Below are 19,423 nucleotides of genomic sequence, written 5' to 3'. Positions count from 1 at the left end.
GGGTTTGGGCCAACATACTTTCTATAAGAGCATCCAGTTTTCATTTGGGGATCTTCTTCTGCCGATCCTTGGTCCATAAGGTTTAAATTAGGCCGCAGGCAGCAGAGCTCCAAGGCTAGACCATGGGATCCAGACTTGAGCCAATCAGAGCTTTCCAATCCTTCTGCCTCAGTGATTGGCCAATCAGAGTAATTTGACGCCTTAACCTAGGAGATGCCTACCCTTTCCAACTGGCTAACTGGTTCCATGTCATTCCACCGTGAGGGTGAGGGAAGACGGACGCCATCTTGCCTCATGGAGAGGAGGAATGAAGCCAACACACAGAAGAAAACAGAGCTGAGAACTGGAACATACTTGGATTTGGAAACATTTGAGACCTGGATCCAGCTAAGCCTGAAGGAGGAAGATTTCCCTCTGGATTCTTGTTTCAGGCGCCAATAGTTTCCTTCTTCCCCTTTGACTAGTTTGAGTTGTTTTCTTTCTTTCTTCTTAGGTCAGCTTTCTCACACACTGACTCCTTAGGAACATGAATCAAATTCTCTCTCTCTTTTTTTTTTTAAAGATTTTATTTATTCGACAGAGATAGAGACAGCCACAAGCAGGGGGAGTGGGAGAGGAAGAAGCAGACTCATAGCGGAGGAGCCTGATGTGGGGCTCGATCCCATAATGCCGGGATCACGCCCTGAGCCGAAGGCAGACGCTCAACCGCTGTGCCACTCAGGCGCCCCAAATTGTCTTTGTTTCTTAGGTTGCTCCGAGTTGCTTTCTCTGTCACTTGCAACTCAATGAGCCCAAACAGTAGAGCAAGCTAGAGACGGAGTGTTGACTCAGGTGGCTTCCCAGCCGCCTCCTGCCTCTGTGCAGAGACCTGACAAGACGGCTTGCTAGCCCTCAGCCTGGGCCTGGGCCCAACTCTCTGCCTTACTGTAGGCAAACTTTCCTCATCCTTATTTGTCAACCGATAAGAAAAAGGTGGTGTGGAAAAGCAGAAGGAACGTGGGCGTGGGAGTCATGAATTCTGGTCCCAGTTTGGTCTCAGTTTCCTCATCTGCCAAGCCAAACAGACTGTTCCCTGGGCACAGCTCTGAAGTTTGGGATGGGTGGAGTCTGACAGGTGGAGGGAGGGCCTTCCCTGGCCGCCCTCCTGGAAGCAAGCACCCCTGTTACTCTTGGCCTCATGCAAGGTTTGTTCTCTTCAGAACACTCATCACACACGTGATTCTTTGCGCACTCTTCTATTCTGGTCTTCATTTTGTGGGGGTTGTTTTCTCACTGGAAGTTCCGCAGGGATAGGGCTTTTTCTTTTTGAAGGATTTTTAAAAAAGATTTGAGAGAGCGAGTGAGCGAGCTTGCAAGCAGGGGGAGGGGCAGACAGAGAGAGAGAGAGAGAGAGAGAGAGAATCCTCAAGCAGCCTCTGCACCGAGTGGGGAGCCTGACGCGGGGCTTGATCCTAGGACCCTGACACCATGACCTGAGCTGAAACCAAGAGTTGGACACTCAACCGATTGAGCCACCCAGGCGCCCTGGGCTGTCTCTTTTCTGAATAGTCCCAGGCCCTGGCACAGCCTGGGTGCTCATTCTTCCAGTCAGTCAACAAATATTTACTGAGCACCTACCACACACAGGCCCCATCCTACGTGCTGGGGATCCAGAAATAAACAATCTGTCATGAGTCAGACACCCATATAAATCATAGGCATGAGGTGATGAGTCCTAAGGGGGTGAGGCAGGGGAGGGAGGTCAGAAGTGCTGGTGGGCGGAAAGGTTGCATCTTTAAATGGGGGGGTCAGTTGGGCAGAGTCCTGAAGGAGGTGAAGGAACGTGCCTTGCAGATACTCAGGGGAACGGTGTTCCAGGCCTAGGGAAAAGCAAGTACGGATGTCCTGGGGGAGGCGTGTGCCTGGGGGTGTGAGGTACAGAAAGGCGCCAAGTATGGCTGCGGTGGAGTTGAGCAATGGGAAGGCTAATATTTGGAGAGAAGGATCTGGAAGGTTCCAGGCTGGGAAAGCAGAGATTGAATGTAGGTTTTAACCGGATCCTTCTGGCTGCATGTGGAGAAGAGACTGTAGGGCGTGAGCGCGGATACAGGGAGGCCGGTGGGACGGCTGCCTGGACAGGGCTTGGACCAGGACAGGGGCAGTGAGGGGCGCGAGATGTGAGATTCTAGATGTTGTTGAATGAATGCAGGATGACTGAGTGGAGGACAGACTGGCACATGCCACATGCTCCAATGACTATTTCTCTGTAACTACTGACCTTCAACCTTAGCAAGAGAATAAAGTCTTTCTTTTTTTTTTTTTTTTTAAATTCTCAGGGACTCATGATCGGGGACTCACGCAGGACATAGCATGGCTGGCTGGTCTCTGCTTTAGAATGGCTGAGGCCACAGCTGAAATGACCGAAGGGCTGGGGACTTGATTCCTCAGGTGGCTGCTACTGGCAGTTGGCTAGGACCTCGGGGGTAGAGGGGGCTCTCCTTGTGGCCTGGGCTTCCTCCCCATATGGTGGCCTCAGGGTGGGCTCTGATTTCTTATGTGGCAGCTTCCTGCTTGGAAGGCAGGTGTCCCAGCGATGGGCAGTGCTGCCTCGGTTTTTCCAACTGAACTCGATCTTCTCTGCTGTCCCCCCAGTGTCACTCCCACTAGATTATATTGAACAAGACTGGCCAGATTCAAAAGGAGGGGACAGGGACCCCAACTTTCCATGGAGGAGTGTCAAGGTCACAGCATAGATGAGCATGCTGGCTATCCTGCAGCCGTCTTGGAAACACGGGGGGACCTGCCAAGTCCTGGAGGCCCAGAGACCATGCAGGGAGAGCCACAGAGGCCTCTCCCGGGGACACAGGACCCTTTCTAGGAAGTGAAACTTAAACCAAGTCAGATTCCGTGTCTGCATCTAGCAAGCTTTGGAGTCTGTACCCACGCCCAATTCAAAGATCCCCGAGCCTCAGGAAGCCCTGGGTGACCCAAAGGCTCCCCAGACCCCACATATGAGCCTCCGTGGTGTCAGGTCCAGAGGGTTCTGAAGGGAGCCGAAGAGGCAAAGAGAAAAGCCTGCGCTGGACGTGGAAAGCCAGAGCAAGCACTCCCACAGACCCCCATACTTCAGAGAATGGAGCTTCTCCTGTTACATCGGCATGGAAACCATTAATTCCCACTTTAAAAAAACCTTCTCTCTCCTCGTTTTTAAGTAGAAAGGAAGCCACCAACACACCCAGAAACCCCAAGTGAAGTGTGGGACCTGGCTTCAGGGAACTGGCCCCTAACTGCCCTCACTTCCCTCCTGCCGTGCTGGGAAATGACTCGCCCCTTGGCCCTCTGAGCCCACAGCCACTGTGCCCACGAAAGCCATCCAGGAGGGGAGGCCACTGTGCCCGTGTCATCGGGCAGCTGGCTGGCTTGTCGGGGGTGGGTGCTGGGCCATTCTTTGGAGGGGGTGCATTTATAGGGGTCTATAGCCTGTCTGGCCTCCCTACTGGTGACATGTGAGTAGTACCCACCCCCGACCGTGGACAGCAAAAATGTCTCCAGACATTGCCTCATGTCCCCTGGGGGATAAAATCACCCCCAGGGGAGAACCCCTGCCACAAACGGAGAGCAACATAAAGAAACAGGTGCAGACATTGCAGTTGGCTTCTTGCTTGCCAAGGGCACTGATATTTTTCTTACAAGGGGAACGGGCCTCCTTGAAGACCACAAAGGAGGGGTTACAGGGACTCCCTCCCTGGTGACTCAGAAGGCTCAGAAGAGAACACAATGATATTACATGTCATTTATGGTATGACCCCTAAAACATGGCCCCTAAGAGGAGACTACTGGGTCCTGCCCACCAGAAACCATGCCTTTACCAAGTCAATGGAAAGGGGTTGGGCAGAGCCCAGCAGAGTGGCCCATGGTCTAGGTTCAGGAAAAGCCAGGATGTTGCTGGGTTACCTTTGGGAGAGAGACACCTGTCTGCAGTGGCCTTTGTCTAAAGTGGGGCCTCAAACTCAAATGCCTGCAGGGGCCAGGCAGGAGAAAGGAGTGACATGGTCTGGATTTAGGGGGATGGGTTGGGGGGTGGGGACTGGACCGCAATGGAGACGTCATTTCTAAAGTGAAAACATTCAATACATTTTAAACACTGAGCACACCAAACAAAGCAACTCTGGAGCTTGGCCGGAGGCCTATTTGTAACCCTTCAAAGCTATGTAATCTTTCCTGAGCACCTACTATGTGCCAGGTGCTATGCAGGATGGCTGGGGAGCAGCTATGAACATGGAGCAGATCAGGCCTCTGCCCTCAATGGGTTGACATCCTGGTGGGGGAGACAGATAATAAATGAAGATGAATTTCAGGTCGTTTTAAGAGCTTTGAAGAAAACTGTCAGGGAAATGGGACACAGAGTAAATCAGGGGAGGCTCCTAAGAAGGGGTGATGTTTGAGCTGAGACCAGAAGGTGGTGAGAAGCCAGTTATAAGGCAAATGCTTTCTAACCAAAGGAAAAAGCAAGTGCAAAGGTCCTGAGGTAGGAATGAGTTTGGTTGGTATGAAGAACAGAATAAAGACCAGTATGGCGGGAGCAGGAGTGGCAGCCTGCCATAGAGGAGGCTGGCCATCACCTTCCCCCAGCCCACACGTTCCAGGTAGGCCACACCTGTTGTTCTTGCTAGGTGTTTAGGGGAAATGGGAATCAGATACAAATTCCCACCTCTGTTCTTTGTTCTTCTGTCTCAGCTGTGGACAAAAGTTCCCTGGCAGCAAGTTACAAAGTTATTTCTGCAAAAGGCCTTTGGCCAAAAGCAATAAGGTTGGACCTGAACAGAGTCATTATTCACCCCTAATTGTGGGCTGGCTCTCAGTGTAGACTGCCTCGACCGGGACTGAGGATTCCAGTCCCCTCTGTTTTTTAACCCCACACGTTCTCAGTACCCCCATGGGACACATATTTATGGTTCCAGAGACTGTAGTTCCCTTTGAGAAGAACATAAAGGGATCAAGATCTAGTTTGGCAGCCCCAGTATTAATAATCCAATTATTTCTTCCCTTTCCACCCAATCCACAGCCATGTGTGCCACCCTCACCCGTCATGCCCCTGCTATTAGCAGATGAGCTTCTCATTAGCTCACCTTGGAAACGGCCCGGCCCTTACAATTATTTGAGAAGCTTGTACTCATGGCGGGGGAAGGAGCCGGAAGCAACTTTTACCAAATAACTCACTAAATTTAGAGACGCGAATGGAGCGAATTTCGCATGACAGGTCCATTTCCAACCCGGGCCGGCTGTGCAGTCTAATCAGCAGCTGGAACTAGACTGCCAAGGGAGGAAAGCCATCGGTTAGGGGTGCTCCTTGAGCTCGGATCAGCTTCTCCCACCGGCGGTTCGCCAGGTATCAGCAGGTGTACTTTGTGTACGGTGGCTCGAGAGGGCGTGAGGACCGGCTGCCAGAGTCCAGGTGGCGTGGGGTCTGGGGAGGTGGGAGCACACTCCCTGGGCTGGTGGTTCCCTCGTTACTGCCCACACTCTCGCTTCTAGAAGCCAGCTCAAATGATCCCCATCTTTGGGGTTAGGATGCTGAGGCGCAGCAGGAATTCTGGGAGCTGATTTTGCCCCATAAAGAGGGCTCTCAGACCCCCAGCAGTGCTTGAGTTATGGGGCCCCTGCTCTAGAAGAGATGTTACACAGACTTGGGCATTCTTTTTTGGGGGGTGGGGAGGGGGAGAGGGAGAGAGAGAATCTTAAGCAGGCTCCACGCCCAGCGTGGAGCCTGATGCGGGGCTCGAACTCACGACCCTGATCATAACCTGAGCTGAAATCAAGTGGGATGCTTAACCGACTGAGCCACCCAAGGTGCCCACTGGGCATTCTACTTACACTAGATTTAAAAAAAATGCATTCATTCATTCTTCTATCCATCCATCCATCCATCCATCCAACCATCCATCTTCTAATCATTCATTCAAAAATGTTAACTGCTCACCCTGGGGGAGTCACTTATTCGGGGGCTGTGTAGTGGTTTCTAACTTTGTCCAGCATCTGGTCCTCTTCTTTGATCCTAGAAGCCCAATTTCCTTTTGAGGGTTTACTCTCTTCTGCCAAGGTGCGTCACCCTCTCCTGCCATGTGACCCAGTGGTGATCATGTGACCAAAGCTGGTCAGTCAGACCCTCTTGTGGGTCTTTTGACTCTTAAAAGGAATGTCAAGAGCAGAAGGAAAAATCAGGGGTGCACTTGTCGCATTGGAAGCCTCCTCCAGCAACTCCTGCTCGGGGAGCCCTAGAGCTTTCTAAGCTAAAGCTTTAGATAGGCCTAGAAGCTTTCATTTTTGTGTTCCTAGGAATCAGGAACTACCCTGAGGCCACCATACTGTGCGGAAGTGCAAACAGTCGTGGGAAGAAGTCATGGGAAGGAGGATGAGGGATTCAGCAGATGGCCCCAATGAACTCCCAGCTGGTGACCAGCCCGAGCTGCTGGCCATTTGAGGGGAGCCATTTTGGACCTTCCAGCGGATATCACAGGAAGCAAGAGAACCAGCCTGGCAACCCACAGAATTGTTACAAACACACTGTTGCTTTAAGCCACTGAGCTGAAGGCGAGCTGTTACACAAAGCAGAAACACAACCAAAGAGCCTTGAATGACATGAATTCGAGCCCATTCTTCTGACTAAAATGTTACAAATGACTGATGATGAATCAAGATGTTTGGTCTCCAGTGGCCAATGGCTTAAATCAGATGAACACTTAGAGGAGAACTCATTCATTTGTTCTTTCAGTCATTGTTTCAAACAGCCAGTGAGCTAAGCACTGATGGTACCAAGATGAACAAGCCTACAGAGCTCCTACTCCAGTGGGGGTACCACAGAGGGTGCCTCAGCTCCCCGAATCACAAAATGGAGATGGTAACAGGCCTTGATGGAAAGCACTGTAGTGGTGAGGAAATGCCTGGCCAAGCACCCCACAGATGTCAGACTTCCCTTATTATCATAAACAAAGTTGCAACGTGTGGCCTCTAGAAATGGGGCTGTTTGATCTGAACGAAGTTGTAGTGGAGGAGGAACTCCAAGGCCCACGTGGGCCAGGCAGGTGACGGAAATGAGTGAAGTGGGCCCAGCGTAAGAAAAACCCACATGCTCCCTTCTCTCTGGCTCTCATTCTACCCTTTGGATAGAGGCGTTAAGAACAAAGAAATGAGAAACGTTCTCCACAATGAGAACAGCAGGGCAAGTGCCATGTCCAATGGCAAGTGAACCCGACTGCAGCCTCAGACAAGAGGGAATGGGGGGGGGGCTGTGGCAAAGTGGAGAACCCATGATCAGTGGGGATGGGAACTCAGGGTGGCCCACGCCTCCCTATTTTTCACAAGCTGGGAACTTTAATTTTTAAAAGATAAAATCTCAAATTTTTAAAGTTCTGACAACTTGAAACAATGTTCAAAACAGTGTGAAGGTTAAACATTTCTGGGAGCTGAATACAGGCCCCGTTTAGCCAGCCTGTGACGTCCTACTATAATAGGACAGAACAAGGAGAGCCTTCTTTGTGCCCCACTTTCCTAGTCTGGAAAAATGGGGATTAGAAGGTCTCTGTGCTCTCGATGGAATGTGTGTGTCTCCCCAAAAATCTTATATGTTGAAGCCTAATCCCCAATAGGATGGTATTAGGAGGTGCGGTCGTTGGGAGGGCGGAGCTCTCGTGAATGGGATTAGTGTCCTTCTAAAATAGACCGTAGAGAGCTCCCCTGCCCCTCTGCCACGTGAGGACATGAGAAGGTGTCATCTGCCATCGAGGAAGCGGTCTCTCATTAGACTCTGAATCTGCTGGCACCTTGACCTTGGTGAGCAATTTCTGTTGCTTATAAGCCTTCTAGTCTCTGGTTTTCTGTTACATCAGCCTGAACGGACGAAGACAGCCAGTGTCACAGCGTTATCAGGCGCTCACCTGAGCAGGCACTTAGAACACTGCCCGGTATGTAGAAATGTGAGCTTTCAGGAGTGAGTTCAGGAGAGGAGGTGCGAGCAGTGGGTCTCATGAGCTGTGACAGCTCCTTTCTGGAGGCGCCAATATGGGTGGGGGGAGAGTAGACTTTCCCAGGGCACCTGCAGAAATGTCACGCCACTGAGCTCGTGCATTAGCATTCACGTCCCAAGCGGAGCCCTCTGCCAGCCCTTCCGCAGTGCCTGACGTCCCTGCTGTGGCCTGAGGGCGATGGCCACCCCTCTGTGAGCGATGTCAGCACCAACCCCAGCTCCGGCTCTGGGCTGGATGCCAGATGCCGGGAGGGTCCGCAGACCGGTGAGCGTGCAAAAGCAACCCTCCCCACTCCCACCTTTGCTTTCTGCAAATGACAAACTGGTTTTGACTCCTTTGCCTTCAGCAACGGATCCCCAAACACTAGATTCACACCCAGCAGGGCATCTTGAAGGCTCCTTCCCAGATTCCTTCACCCAAAGAATATCTCCTGAGCACGCAGAGTGCCAGGCCCTGTTCTGAGCGCTGGGGATACAGAGGTGAACGAGACAGAACAGCTTCATGTAGCCATGGGGCTTACTTTTTAGTGAGAGGTGGGAGGACAAAGGAAACATTGAGATGATTCCAGAGGGTGGTGTTATAAACACAAAACAGGCATCCTTCGAGGCATTATCTAAGGATGTGACATTTGCACTGAGACCTGACGGATCAGAAGGAGCCAGACTTGTGATGTCCAGGCAGAGAGGACAGCAAGTGCAAAGGCCCCGAGGTTGGAACAAGCTTTGATATGGCCAGTGCGACAGTGTAATAAGCTTGGAGGAGCCGGGTGTGAGTTGGGGGCGGAGGCCAGGCGGCGCGGGGCAGGGCAGCCTCTGGCAGGGAGTCTGGACTTCACTATGGGCACGACAGGCCTCCGGGAGGAGGGTTTTATCACAGCAGCTGCCTCCACCCATTTGTAGAAACGCCTAGCAGAAGGCACCCCATCTTAGCAGTCTGAAACGTCAGGGGTGCACTGGAGTCACCTGGGAGCGCTAAACTACCCTGCTTCCCCGGCCCCACCCCCGGGGCACTGATTTAATTGGTCCGGATGTGGCCTGGGCGCTGGGAGTTTTACAAGCGGCCCTGGAGATGGCTAGGAACTCCTGCTTCCTTATGAGCAGGTCCTGAGTACGTGGGGACAAGCCCACCTTGGGCTCTCAGGACGGGCTCGGAGCCCTACAGGGTTGGTCCCCAAGGTCTGCTCCCTTCCTGAGCTGGCCTGATTGAGGCCTAAAAGTCAGGGGGCTGGGGTCAGGGTGGGGAGTGGCACATGGTGGAGCCCCTCAGCTCAGGGAGCCCCAGACTCGAGCTCTAGGCCTAGTTAACTCTTCTACTTGCGTCCATCTGTCTGAGCTGGACTCCCTCCCCTGCGGCGGGGGTGGGGGGTGGGGAACCACAGCCTTCCTTAGAGGCAGGGCGGTTGAGAGAGGTGGTGCAGAACTCCTTCGAGAAGCTAAAAAGAAAGCAACGTGGAAAGCAGTGGGCGGCTCCCCCCAAAATTAAAAACAGAACTACCCTATGATCTAGCAATTTCACTTCTGGTATTTATATGAAGGAAATGAACTCACTGTCTCGAGAAGCTACCTGCACCCCGACTTCTGCTGTGGCCTTATTCACGACGCCAAGACATGGAACAGCATCAGGGTCTGCCAAGGGATGAACGCATGGAGAAGAGGTGGTGTGTAGATACGTGCCACGGAATATCACTCAGCCACGAAAAAGGAGACCATGCCACTTGTGACCACGTGGATGGACGTGGGGGGCATGATGCTTAGCGAAGTAAGTTGGACAGAGAAAGACGAAGACTGTACGAGCTCACTTAGGTGAGGGATCTCCAAATAAAACGCGGAACTCAGAGAAGAGCCTGGTGGCTGCCAGAGGTGGAGAGTGAGGGGTGAGCAAACTGGGGGAAGATAGTCAACAGGTGCAAACTTCCAGTTATAACCGGCGACAATGTACAGCGTGGTGACCATAGTTCATGATGCTGCGTTGTGTATTCACAAGTTGCTAAGAGAATAGATCTTAAAAATTCTCACCACAAGAAAAAAAACATTTAACTGGGTGATGATGGATATTACCTAAACTGACTGTAGTAATCATTTTACAAAATGTACGTGTATCAAATCATTATATTGTACACCTAAAACCAATACGTTGTTATAGGTCAATCATATTCTAACGAAAAAAAGGTAAAAAGGATTTACAAGTATAAGCAATGACGCCTGACTTTTGGAAGCAATTCCCACGCAGCCACTCACTGTACTAGTGTCTCGCTGTGAGTGCCGGGCGGGGGGGTGGGGGGAGGCCGCAAGGAAGCTAACCAGGATTACCCCCACTTTACAGAAGAGGGATCTGAGGCTCAGAGGGGCAGAGCTGGTATGTGAATCAGGAGGTCTGGTTCTAGAGTGCACCCTCCTAACCACTGGGACACCCCGATTCTCAGAGATGTGTCTTATGTCCGGTCTTCTATACCTTCTTCATCTCCTTCCCCGGATGGAAGCCACTGATACCCAGACGCACGCAAGAACATGTCAATAAGGAGGGCGACGAGCAGGAAGAGGAGCTTGGGGACAGCTCTGAGGCAGAGCTGGGTGCCCCCTCCAAGGTCATGCCTCGGTTTATAGGACCCCAACTTCGTTAAGGAGGTGGACCCTTGTCTTGGCAATAAACCAGCATTAGTCTAATAAGCCCATGGTTCTGAGAAGGGTGAAATCAGCCTGAAGGGGTGTTCGCGGAAATTTGTTAGGGTTTTTTGGTTGTCACAATGACTAGGGGATGTTTCTGGCATCTGGTGGGGGTAGAGGGATGCAAACTTGCAGTGAAGAACAGCCCCATTTCCAGCACGACTTTCCAATGCCCCACAAGACAGTCACGGAGGTGAAAGAGCTTTTACAATTAGTTACCTGACCTCAGAAATGAGCCCCACGTCACATATAAACGCAAAAGATGTTTTGCCTGGTTCTACTCTACACCGAATTTTCTGGGAATGCAACCACTAAGTAAACTGAGGGAAGACTGTAGTTTAGAAATTTGGGGTAATCGTTCACTATTTGGGAAAATCCCATTGTTTATGGCCGTAGCACTTGTGGTATCTGAGCTGTCCAAACCACACGTTCATACCCCACTGCGTCTGTAACGGTCAGAAATTCTTGCGATCCCACACGAGTGCAGGCATCTGACTGCTTCGTCATGTCCTCCAGCACAGTTGTGTCTAAGATACTGCCATACATAGGTTTACCTATAACTCACTTTCCTCTTGGTTTTCCTTTAAATTACAGTCAGGGTATTTGATCAGATAAAAAACGTGCAGATAGGTTATATTATCTATGAATTTATTTCAGGTAAGCTTGGCAAAAATATTTGCTCTAAGAAGAAGGTGTCTGATCTGTGAATTTGGGGAACCACTAAGCTACGTCAAATGAAAAGCCCATTTCCCTTTGCCAATGTGAGTACAAAACCCAACCCTGCGCCAAAGAGGCATGAAGCCAAGTCTGCTGGGGGGAGGGTGTTCTTGGAAGGATTCTGCTCTCTGATTAAAAGACAAACAGCATGGAGTTCTGCTCTTTATTTCCACTTTGTGTGGAAATGTAATGTCTGGAGCTGCAGCAGCCATCTTGAGACCATGAAGCAGCAAGGCCAAAGACAGGACAAGGACAGAGAACCAGAGGACAGGAAGATCCTGGGTCTTTGAAGACATTATTGTTCAAACAAACTGGCTCCAAGGCTCCCCTGCCTCAGACTCTTGTTAAGTGAGAACTAACAGCCAGGAATTCTATTACTTGCAGTGAATACATCTTGATTCACATTCAAATGATAAGGGTACTAAGCCACTAAGAACTGTAGTAGGATTTCCTCTTCTCGGAAATATCCAGAAAAGCGGCCTCCATTCACAAGTCTGTGGACAGTGCCTGTCTCTAGCTCAGGCCAGTAATGCAGCTTTTGGGTGATCCGATTTTCACCAGAGCACGAATATCTCCTGAACTTCTGGGAGCTCATCGTTTGTCATTCTCTTTTCAAAAAGCTCCTCTCTTCTGGCTGCTGAGGTGGGTCAAGTCACCCACTGGGGCCCTGCCTGGGAGCCAAGAAGAAAGTCTATTGGCAACACTCTTCACCTAATACATCTGGCTTCCACCTGGCCAAACACACCTTGGGTACTGCTCATGGTCCTGGGGGATGGCCCTGTCCATCAACTCACAAGACCTACTCATGACTCTGAGTTTGGGGTAGGATTCACCTGTGTTTCAAGCAGGGCTCAGGTGTGCAAAGCAGCAGGACAGGCTTTTATAAGACGAGGCGACATGTCAGAGGCCAGGGCCCCTGGACAACGTATGCTTTGGAATCATATGAAGAGACTGTGTAGAATTCAAAATGGCGGCAGTCTCTGGTGACAGAGAATTCCATTCAGTCTAGGTCTGGGCTGGAGCAGAAGCTCCGAAGACCACATCCACAGGTATTCTACCAGGGAGGCATCCTGTTGCCTGTGAGGCCCAAGATCCCACCTGACCTTAAATTCCCAAGGGCATGTGTCGTAGGTGGTGCCTATTTAGCTCTGACTGCTCATCACTGAGCAACGAGGAGACGGACAAGGGGAGGCTCAGCCCCGGCCTTTGGGAATTTCTCAGGAGCGTCATCAAGAGGGGAGCATGTGGGGTGTGCTAAAAATATTCACCAAGTAAGCGCAGGACAGGCACCAGGGGAGGAGGGAGCGCACCAGAGAACAAAATACACTTCCCTGGACGATCGTGGCCATTCCCACGGCCTCAAATAACATCGGCGCTCCGATGACTCCCAAATGTAGGCGGCCAGACGCCACCAGCTCGACTTGCGTAGCCAGCAGCCGCCGAGCGCTCGGACCCCCTGGTCATCCCAAATGCAACAGTGCCGCGACCGATTCTAGGTCGTCCCCCTGCCCCCAAACCTCTCTCCTCGTCTTCTCGTTCAGGAAACCCTCCCCCTCCACAGGCTGTCTAGTCACCTCTGCGTCTGGCACGATGGTATTTGTCGGGGGGGCCCCTGTGTGCCCCGGGGGGTGATCAGCAGCACCCCTGGCCTCCAGCTCAATGCCCATAGCTCCCTCTCCCCAGTTGTGACAACCAAAAGTGTCTCCAGACATCGCTAAATGTCCCCTGGGGGGTGAAACTGCCCGAGAAGCCACAGCTCCTTCCTTCACTCGGAACATGCAACGCACCAGAAAGTTCCGCAGGCTCTGCCTCCAAAATGATCTCCAATCTACTCATTTCACTCTGTGTCCACTGACAGCACTGCCACCCAGGCCAGGAGCAGCCCCCCCCCGCCCCAGCTGCTGCTCATGGAGCATCCGTCACGGGCTAGCCACAAAGATCCTTCTACAACAGAAACCGTATCGTTCCCAGACTTAAAACTCCTCGGTGGTTTTCCATGTCCTTTGAAATAAGATCTAAATTTCTCACCGTGACCCATATTTCTCACCCCTGACCTCATCTTCGGCCCCTCCTCCCGCCCAGGTTTCTATCTGTGTTTTGAACAGGTGTCTCAGGCCACTCCTCTCCACTTCCAAGCCTTTGCACTGGCTGTTCCCTCTAGCTGGAATGCTCTTCCCTCAGATCCTGCCGAGGCTGGCCCATTCTCAAAATTTAGGTCACAGCTCAGAGGTCACATCTCCAGAGAGGTCTCCCCTGACTGTCACCTGCCAGAGTGTGCCCCCCTGCCCCTTCCCCATCAGAGCCTATTTCTTTTCCACTGTACCGCCTGTCACTTCCCGAAAGCGCCTTCCTTGTGGACTTGGCTTGTGTGTTATCTGCAGGGTTCTCTCCTGTTCATCCCAGTGCCCAACCAGTACCCGGCACACAGTAGCTGCTCATTAAACACGTGTGGCCTGACAAATAGGAGGAACGCTCTCTTGCTCGGTACAGCAGTTTCCTAATACCTTCACACCCCTAACCTCACGTAGAGCATTTCCCCTGCCCCCTGGCAGCCCCTGCATTAGGCAGGAAGACAAGACAGGCAGACTCCAGAGGCCCCTTTCCCAAGCCCACACGTGGTACTCCCCAGCACCCAGGGCCCTCCTCAGGAATTTGATTCAGCAGGGTCTGGACTTGGCATTTTTAAAAACAAATACGTCCAGATGATTCTCATGTAATGAGAACATCTGCCCCCTGGCCGCCAGAAAACACAGAAACAAGGCCAGGCTAGATTTTTCAGACATGAAGGCAGAGAAGTCAGGCCTCCGATGCCTGCTGAGGGGAGAGGGAGGGGACCCTGCTCACCCAGCAGCTGTTTCCACGGTGCCCATCTTGACCAAAATGACAATAGGCCTGTCTGACCACATTAGCGTTCCCCCTCGTCATAGGTATTGGCTCTTCGCCTCCCCAGTAACGAGGCTTCCTTGCACTGGGATCCCCCCAATTTGTGTTCTCCAGGGCTTCGGGGGCTCAGTTGCTGGGTCCCCAGCTCCAGGGCGGGGCCCGGGAGTCTGGCGGAATCACTTCCTCACCCAGTGCTGGTTTGGAGTGAGCACATGACATAAACCAGTCCCATCAGAGGGACGCCTGGGGCGAGGATGGGCCTTTCCAGAAAAGATGCTTGTTCTTTCCTGTTGGGCTTGAACCAGAGACAACAAGAGGACCACTCTTAGGCAGCCAACACGGACACCTCAATTATGATAACAGCCAGTGTTCGCCGAGGCCCTGCCGAGCTCAGACGCCGTGCTAAGCACTTGACATTGATGATCTCGTTTCATCCTTTACCACAAGCCAGGAGATAAGTGCTACGGTCGTCATTTGCTGGATGACAACACCGCGGCACAGAGAGGTTATCTAATGCGTCCCAGATCACACAGCTGGGCAGGTGGCCAGGCAGTCTGGCTCCCCTAACCATGGAGCCAGGGCCTGCCCACCCCCTTGGAGCCGGAGGGAAACCAGCCCCATGGAAGAAAGAACAGAGATGCAGGGGAACGGATACTCGGGACAGCATTGGAGCCCTAACCCCAGCTGTGCCTGAAGCTGGTTACCTGAGCGTGCTTTTGATTATAAAAGCCAACATGTCCCTTCTTTCCCCCTTATGCTGGTTTGAGATTTTTTCCCCCTCTCTTTCTGTGGCTTACAAGAGAAAGGATCCTGATTACTTTACAGTCCTTTTATGAAAACACCCCTGATATTCCATGTGCAACTTGCACACAGCAGCTGCTCAGTAAACACCAACAGATGCGCGTGGAGACTGCTCTCGTGCCCTGCCTCCTCCCCTACCCCTTTCACTGCTGGGTGTGTAACCCTAACACCCGTCCACGGCCAGTCCAACGCCACTTCCCCTTTCGGCTCCAAGGGAGGCCTAGTTCCCTAGCAACCATCCTAATTAGGCAATCACGCCATTTATCAGGATGCCAATTAATTATAATGATCCTAATGATCTTCCAATTAGGCAGCTCCTCGAATCTGATCAGGGGCTCTGCAGACTCCACAGGCAGGGCTCATCCCAAGGCAGGCTCAGGCCCTCACTTGCAGGTCAGCCCTGAGGAGCCCCATCTCCCATGTCCCCCAGCTACACAGGGCCCCGGGCCTGACACAAAGCTGGGAACCTCAGGGCCACCTCTCCAGGGACAAGCCAATGTGACTCCATCGCCAACCACAAGAGGGCCTCACCTGTAGGAGAATGTTAACCCTTCCACCATTGTGCCTTCAGCGGGCATCAACCTTCACCCCAGAGGTCGTGCTTTTTTCGATCAGCCACATTTGATCTGTCCCTTCGCATTCCGAGTAGGGGAGAGTGTGCGCACACTTGCAGGGGGTGGGGGAGGGCAGGAAACATGGCACATTTTCCTTAGGGCAAAACCGTCCTGCAAACCAAATACAAATCTGAGATTCCCCCAAATTGTGGAGACTCTTGGAGGGAAGTGGGATTATCGACGGGCTTCCGCCTTTCCAACTTTTATTGTCTAAATGTGTTTTCTTCCACTGAGCACATTCCTCTTCAACGTTTGGAAGAAAGACCAAGTCATGGAAGGAGGAGAGTGCAGCGGGTCAGAGTGGACCCTGGAGCCTCAGGATCCGGGCTGTACCACGGACCCATTGTCAGGAAGTCACGATCCTCTCTGTGCCTCCCTCTCCTCTTCTTTAACATGATGAAAATCACAGGACCTATCTCACAGGGTTTTTGTGTGGATTAAGTGAGTTATTGTGTACAAATCAGATGTGCATACAGATCAGTGTTTAGCTCAGAAAACACTACGTGTTATCCATCATCATAAGTCCAGATTAAGCTCTTTCTTCCAACTGCAAGCTGGTCAGTAATTCTGATATTCTTTTGGAAGACAAGGCTTTTTCTTTCTGGGGGACCAAACCTAAGAACAGACTTGGCAGAGTCCGGTGATATTCTCAGTCTGGCTAACTTAGGAGACCAGAAGCTGCCCCCTCGAGGTGTGTCCAAACAGATAAACTAAACCTATCCAAGGAAAGGAAGAGGGAAAGGTCGTCCCCAATCAAAGGGCGCACACGTTAGGGTGTGCAACTGCACTTCAACTAGGTCCTCCGGATGGCGGCTGAACAGAGCTGTTGGGCAGGGGACACACGCATGCGTGTGTGCGTTCCTGAACACACACACACACACACACACACACAGCCACACGGTCGTCCTCCAAGCCCAGGCTTTTTACAATTAACTCATTATTCAACCCTTAAGTTTGAAAACTTAACATGTTATTAGGGTTTTTTAAAAAGCCATAAATTCAAATAAAAAAAAAAAAACCCCAAACTATATGCAAAGTCCAAACCCCAAACCCACACTGACTCTTAGCCATGGCAGTTATGTCAACACTGGGCATTTATGTACATACACTTGGCCCGAGGAAGGCAGGTCCTTCATGTGCAAAAGTCCGAGGAGCCATCAGCCAAGCCCGCCTCGGCTGCCCTTCAAGCTGCTCTTTAGAACACTCATTTACACCCCCGGACCAGCTGTTTTGATGAGCGTTCTCCCCTCCATGATGTAGGACAAGCAAAGCTGGGAGAGCCTCTCTCACAAGGTGAGTGGTCTCCAGTCTGTCTCCCCACGCCCTTTATACATGTATGAATGGCTTTAATTTAATTATAACCCTCCACTGGTTCTGCATTGGGTAGCACAGATAAGAAATCCCCTTCAGTATTCACTACAAGATGAGAGCGGCTCTTGCTGCTCTGGGGAGAGACACCGGTGTCCTCCAGGGAAAGCCCATCCTACCCACTTCTCTGTCCCCAGAGAACTCGCTCAAGAGCAGCCTCCCCTTCTCTGCCCCGAAGGAAGGGAGGGTGGCGCTGTGGCGAGGAGGCAGGGGCAGATGGAGGGGGCCGGGGTGGGCATCCCGGCAGGCACAGACGTGCAAATACCCAGATTCAAACGTAAGCTGAATGTAATTACGTGGTTAATTAAATATTGACTTTTAACTCAAAAAGTGCTTAAAACAAGCTGCGGGCAAGAGAGGCGAGGGGGCAGGGAAGGAAGCAGAACTTTCAGGAAGGAGGGTGAGAATTGTCCTACTGTGCGCAGGGGACGTGGTCTTAGAGCAGGTAGGAAATCGCGGACAGAGGTCACTGTGCAAAACTAGGATTTGCGGGTGTCCCTTTACATTTTCCGTATCACGAGGCTGCTCGCAAAGTGAACCGAGAGAGCTTCTGGTTCAGGAACAAGATACTAATCATCGCCTTTCCCTGGAACTAATGCGGTACCGGGCACGAGGGCATGCTCCACAGATGCTTGTAGAACGAATGAATGAACTACTATAAAGAATTAAAAAAAAAAACCAGAAAAGAAAGAAAAGTGCACTCCTAGAAATCGCCTCACCGTCACACTTCTGAACCCCTCGGGAGCCCGCGGAGGGGAGCATCTCTCTACAAGGCGATGAGAACTGGTTCTGACCTGGCCTGGGAGGAAGTTTGTCTTTCCAATCCTATTTGCCCTTTCGGTATCTGCGAGTTCCCAGTCACCCTGAAGATCCGGTCCACCGCTTTCCCGTGTCCTGCCTGGACAAGCCCCACGTGGTCTGGCTTCTAGCCGGTCTGTTGGGTCTAAACTCAAAGGGGTCAAGGAGGCCATCCCCCCGCGGCCGGCGGGCCCCGGCGCGCTTCCCCCGGGGTCCTCTAGGGCTCCGCGTGGCTTCCGCGGGTCAGGGGCGCGGTGGGAAGCCTCGCCCGCTCACCCGGCCCGCCGGCGGGGTCAAACGGGTCATCCCCCGGGGCCCGCCGGCGCCGGAGCCTCCCTCCCGCGCGCCCGGTCCCACCTCCGCGCGCCGCGCTGGGGCCGGAGCCGGGCGGTCGGGACCGGCCCACGCTCACCTGGGCGGCGCTGCGGCGGCTGGGGGCCCCCGCCCCGCCCACCTGGGCCCCGCGCGCCCCACTCACCAGCGCGCACGGCCCCAGCGGCCTCACCCGGCGCGGGGCGCCACCGCCTCTGCCGCAGCCCGGCCGGGCCGCGGGGCGCAGGAGACTCCGCGCCGCTGCTGCTGCCGCCGCCGCCGCATCCCCGGCGAGTGCCGCCGCCGCTCCTCCTCTCTTCCCTCCGCCTCCTCCCGCCTCTCCGCCCCCCCCCCCCCCGCCCCGGGCTCAGCCACCGCCCCCCCGGCCCCCGCCCCGGCGCACCGCCCTCGCCAAAGTCCGGCTCCGCGCCCCGCCCGGGCCGCTCTTACATCGCCCCAGCCCGGCCGGCCGCGCTGCCCGAGCCAGCCCCTTGGCACGGCGCGGCCCGGCTCCCCGCCTGCCAGCCCGCCCGCCGGCCTCCAAGCGGGGAAGCCGAGCGCGCGCCGGGGCGGGGGCGCCGGACCGGGAGCCGCGGGCGGCGGGGGCCCGGGGCCGGGGGACCCGCCGCGGCGCCCTCCCCGCGCCCCCCGCGCGCCAGCGCTTTACCTCTGTCTCGATGGACGCGCGGCCGGGCCGGCCCGGTCCTGCTGTCCCCCGCGCACGGCCCTGGTCCCGAAGTCCGGCCCCGGACGGGGCAGCGGCGGAGAGCGGGGGTCCGGGCAGCTCTCGGCCTCTCGATGCCTCGGGACCCGGCTGGCCGCGCTCCCGGCGCCGAGCGCGCACCCTCGCCGGGACACAGACGCACACTCACCCGACACACACTCGCTCCCGCTCGCCCTCGGCGGAGAGTTGAAACAGCTGTGGGATTCGCCCAGGAGCTGGAAATGAGGGAGGGACGCGAGCCAGAGCCGTGTGTGTGTGTGTGTGTGTGTGTGTGTGTGTGTGTGTGTAACACACAAACGGGGGGGGCATCGCTAATAAATCAAATACTGCAATAAAGTGAGGAGGACCATTGATCAGGTCCGCTTGGCTGGAAACGAAGAGAATCCTTGCCTCTTTTCTGCTTTTTCTCCTCCCTCGGAGCTGGAAGGAGCCAGTGTTCCGCGGGGCGTGTGAGAGCCCCGGCCGGGCGCTCCCCTCGTAATGACACGTTAATAAATGTTTTCTTTTATCTGCTTTCACAAGGGCTCGCCCCGGTCTGCA

General features: G+C 53.5%; 1 protein-coding gene across 3 annotated transcripts in view; it reads right to left on the bottom strand.

The window, feature by feature from the left end:
* SULF2 (sulfatase 2) overlaps window positions 1–19,131 on the bottom strand; it is a 112,622-nt gene extending 93,491 nt beyond the window's left edge. The window contains exon 1 of one of the 3 annotated variants that reach the window (XM_026503686.4): window positions 18,827–19,131. The gene's annotated coding sequence lies outside the window, so the exon portion shown is untranslated. Of the gene's footprint in view, window positions 1–17,843; window positions 18,002–18,325; window positions 18,429–18,826 lie in introns of those variants that run through there. The other 2 variants (XM_026503685.4, XM_057312483.1) reach the window with 2 other exon arrangements.
* Window positions 19,132–19,423: the final 292 nt, after the last annotated feature.

The sequence above is a fragment of the Ursus arctos genome, unplaced genomic scaffold (genome assembly GCF_023065955.2).
Source record: "Ursus arctos isolate Adak ecotype North America unplaced genomic scaffold, UrsArc2.0 scaffold_16, whole genome shotgun sequence".
Taxonomy (NCBI): Eukaryota; Metazoa; Chordata; class Mammalia; order Carnivora; family Ursidae; genus Ursus; species Ursus arctos.
This window is presented reverse-complemented; position numbering and strand designations above follow the sequence as displayed.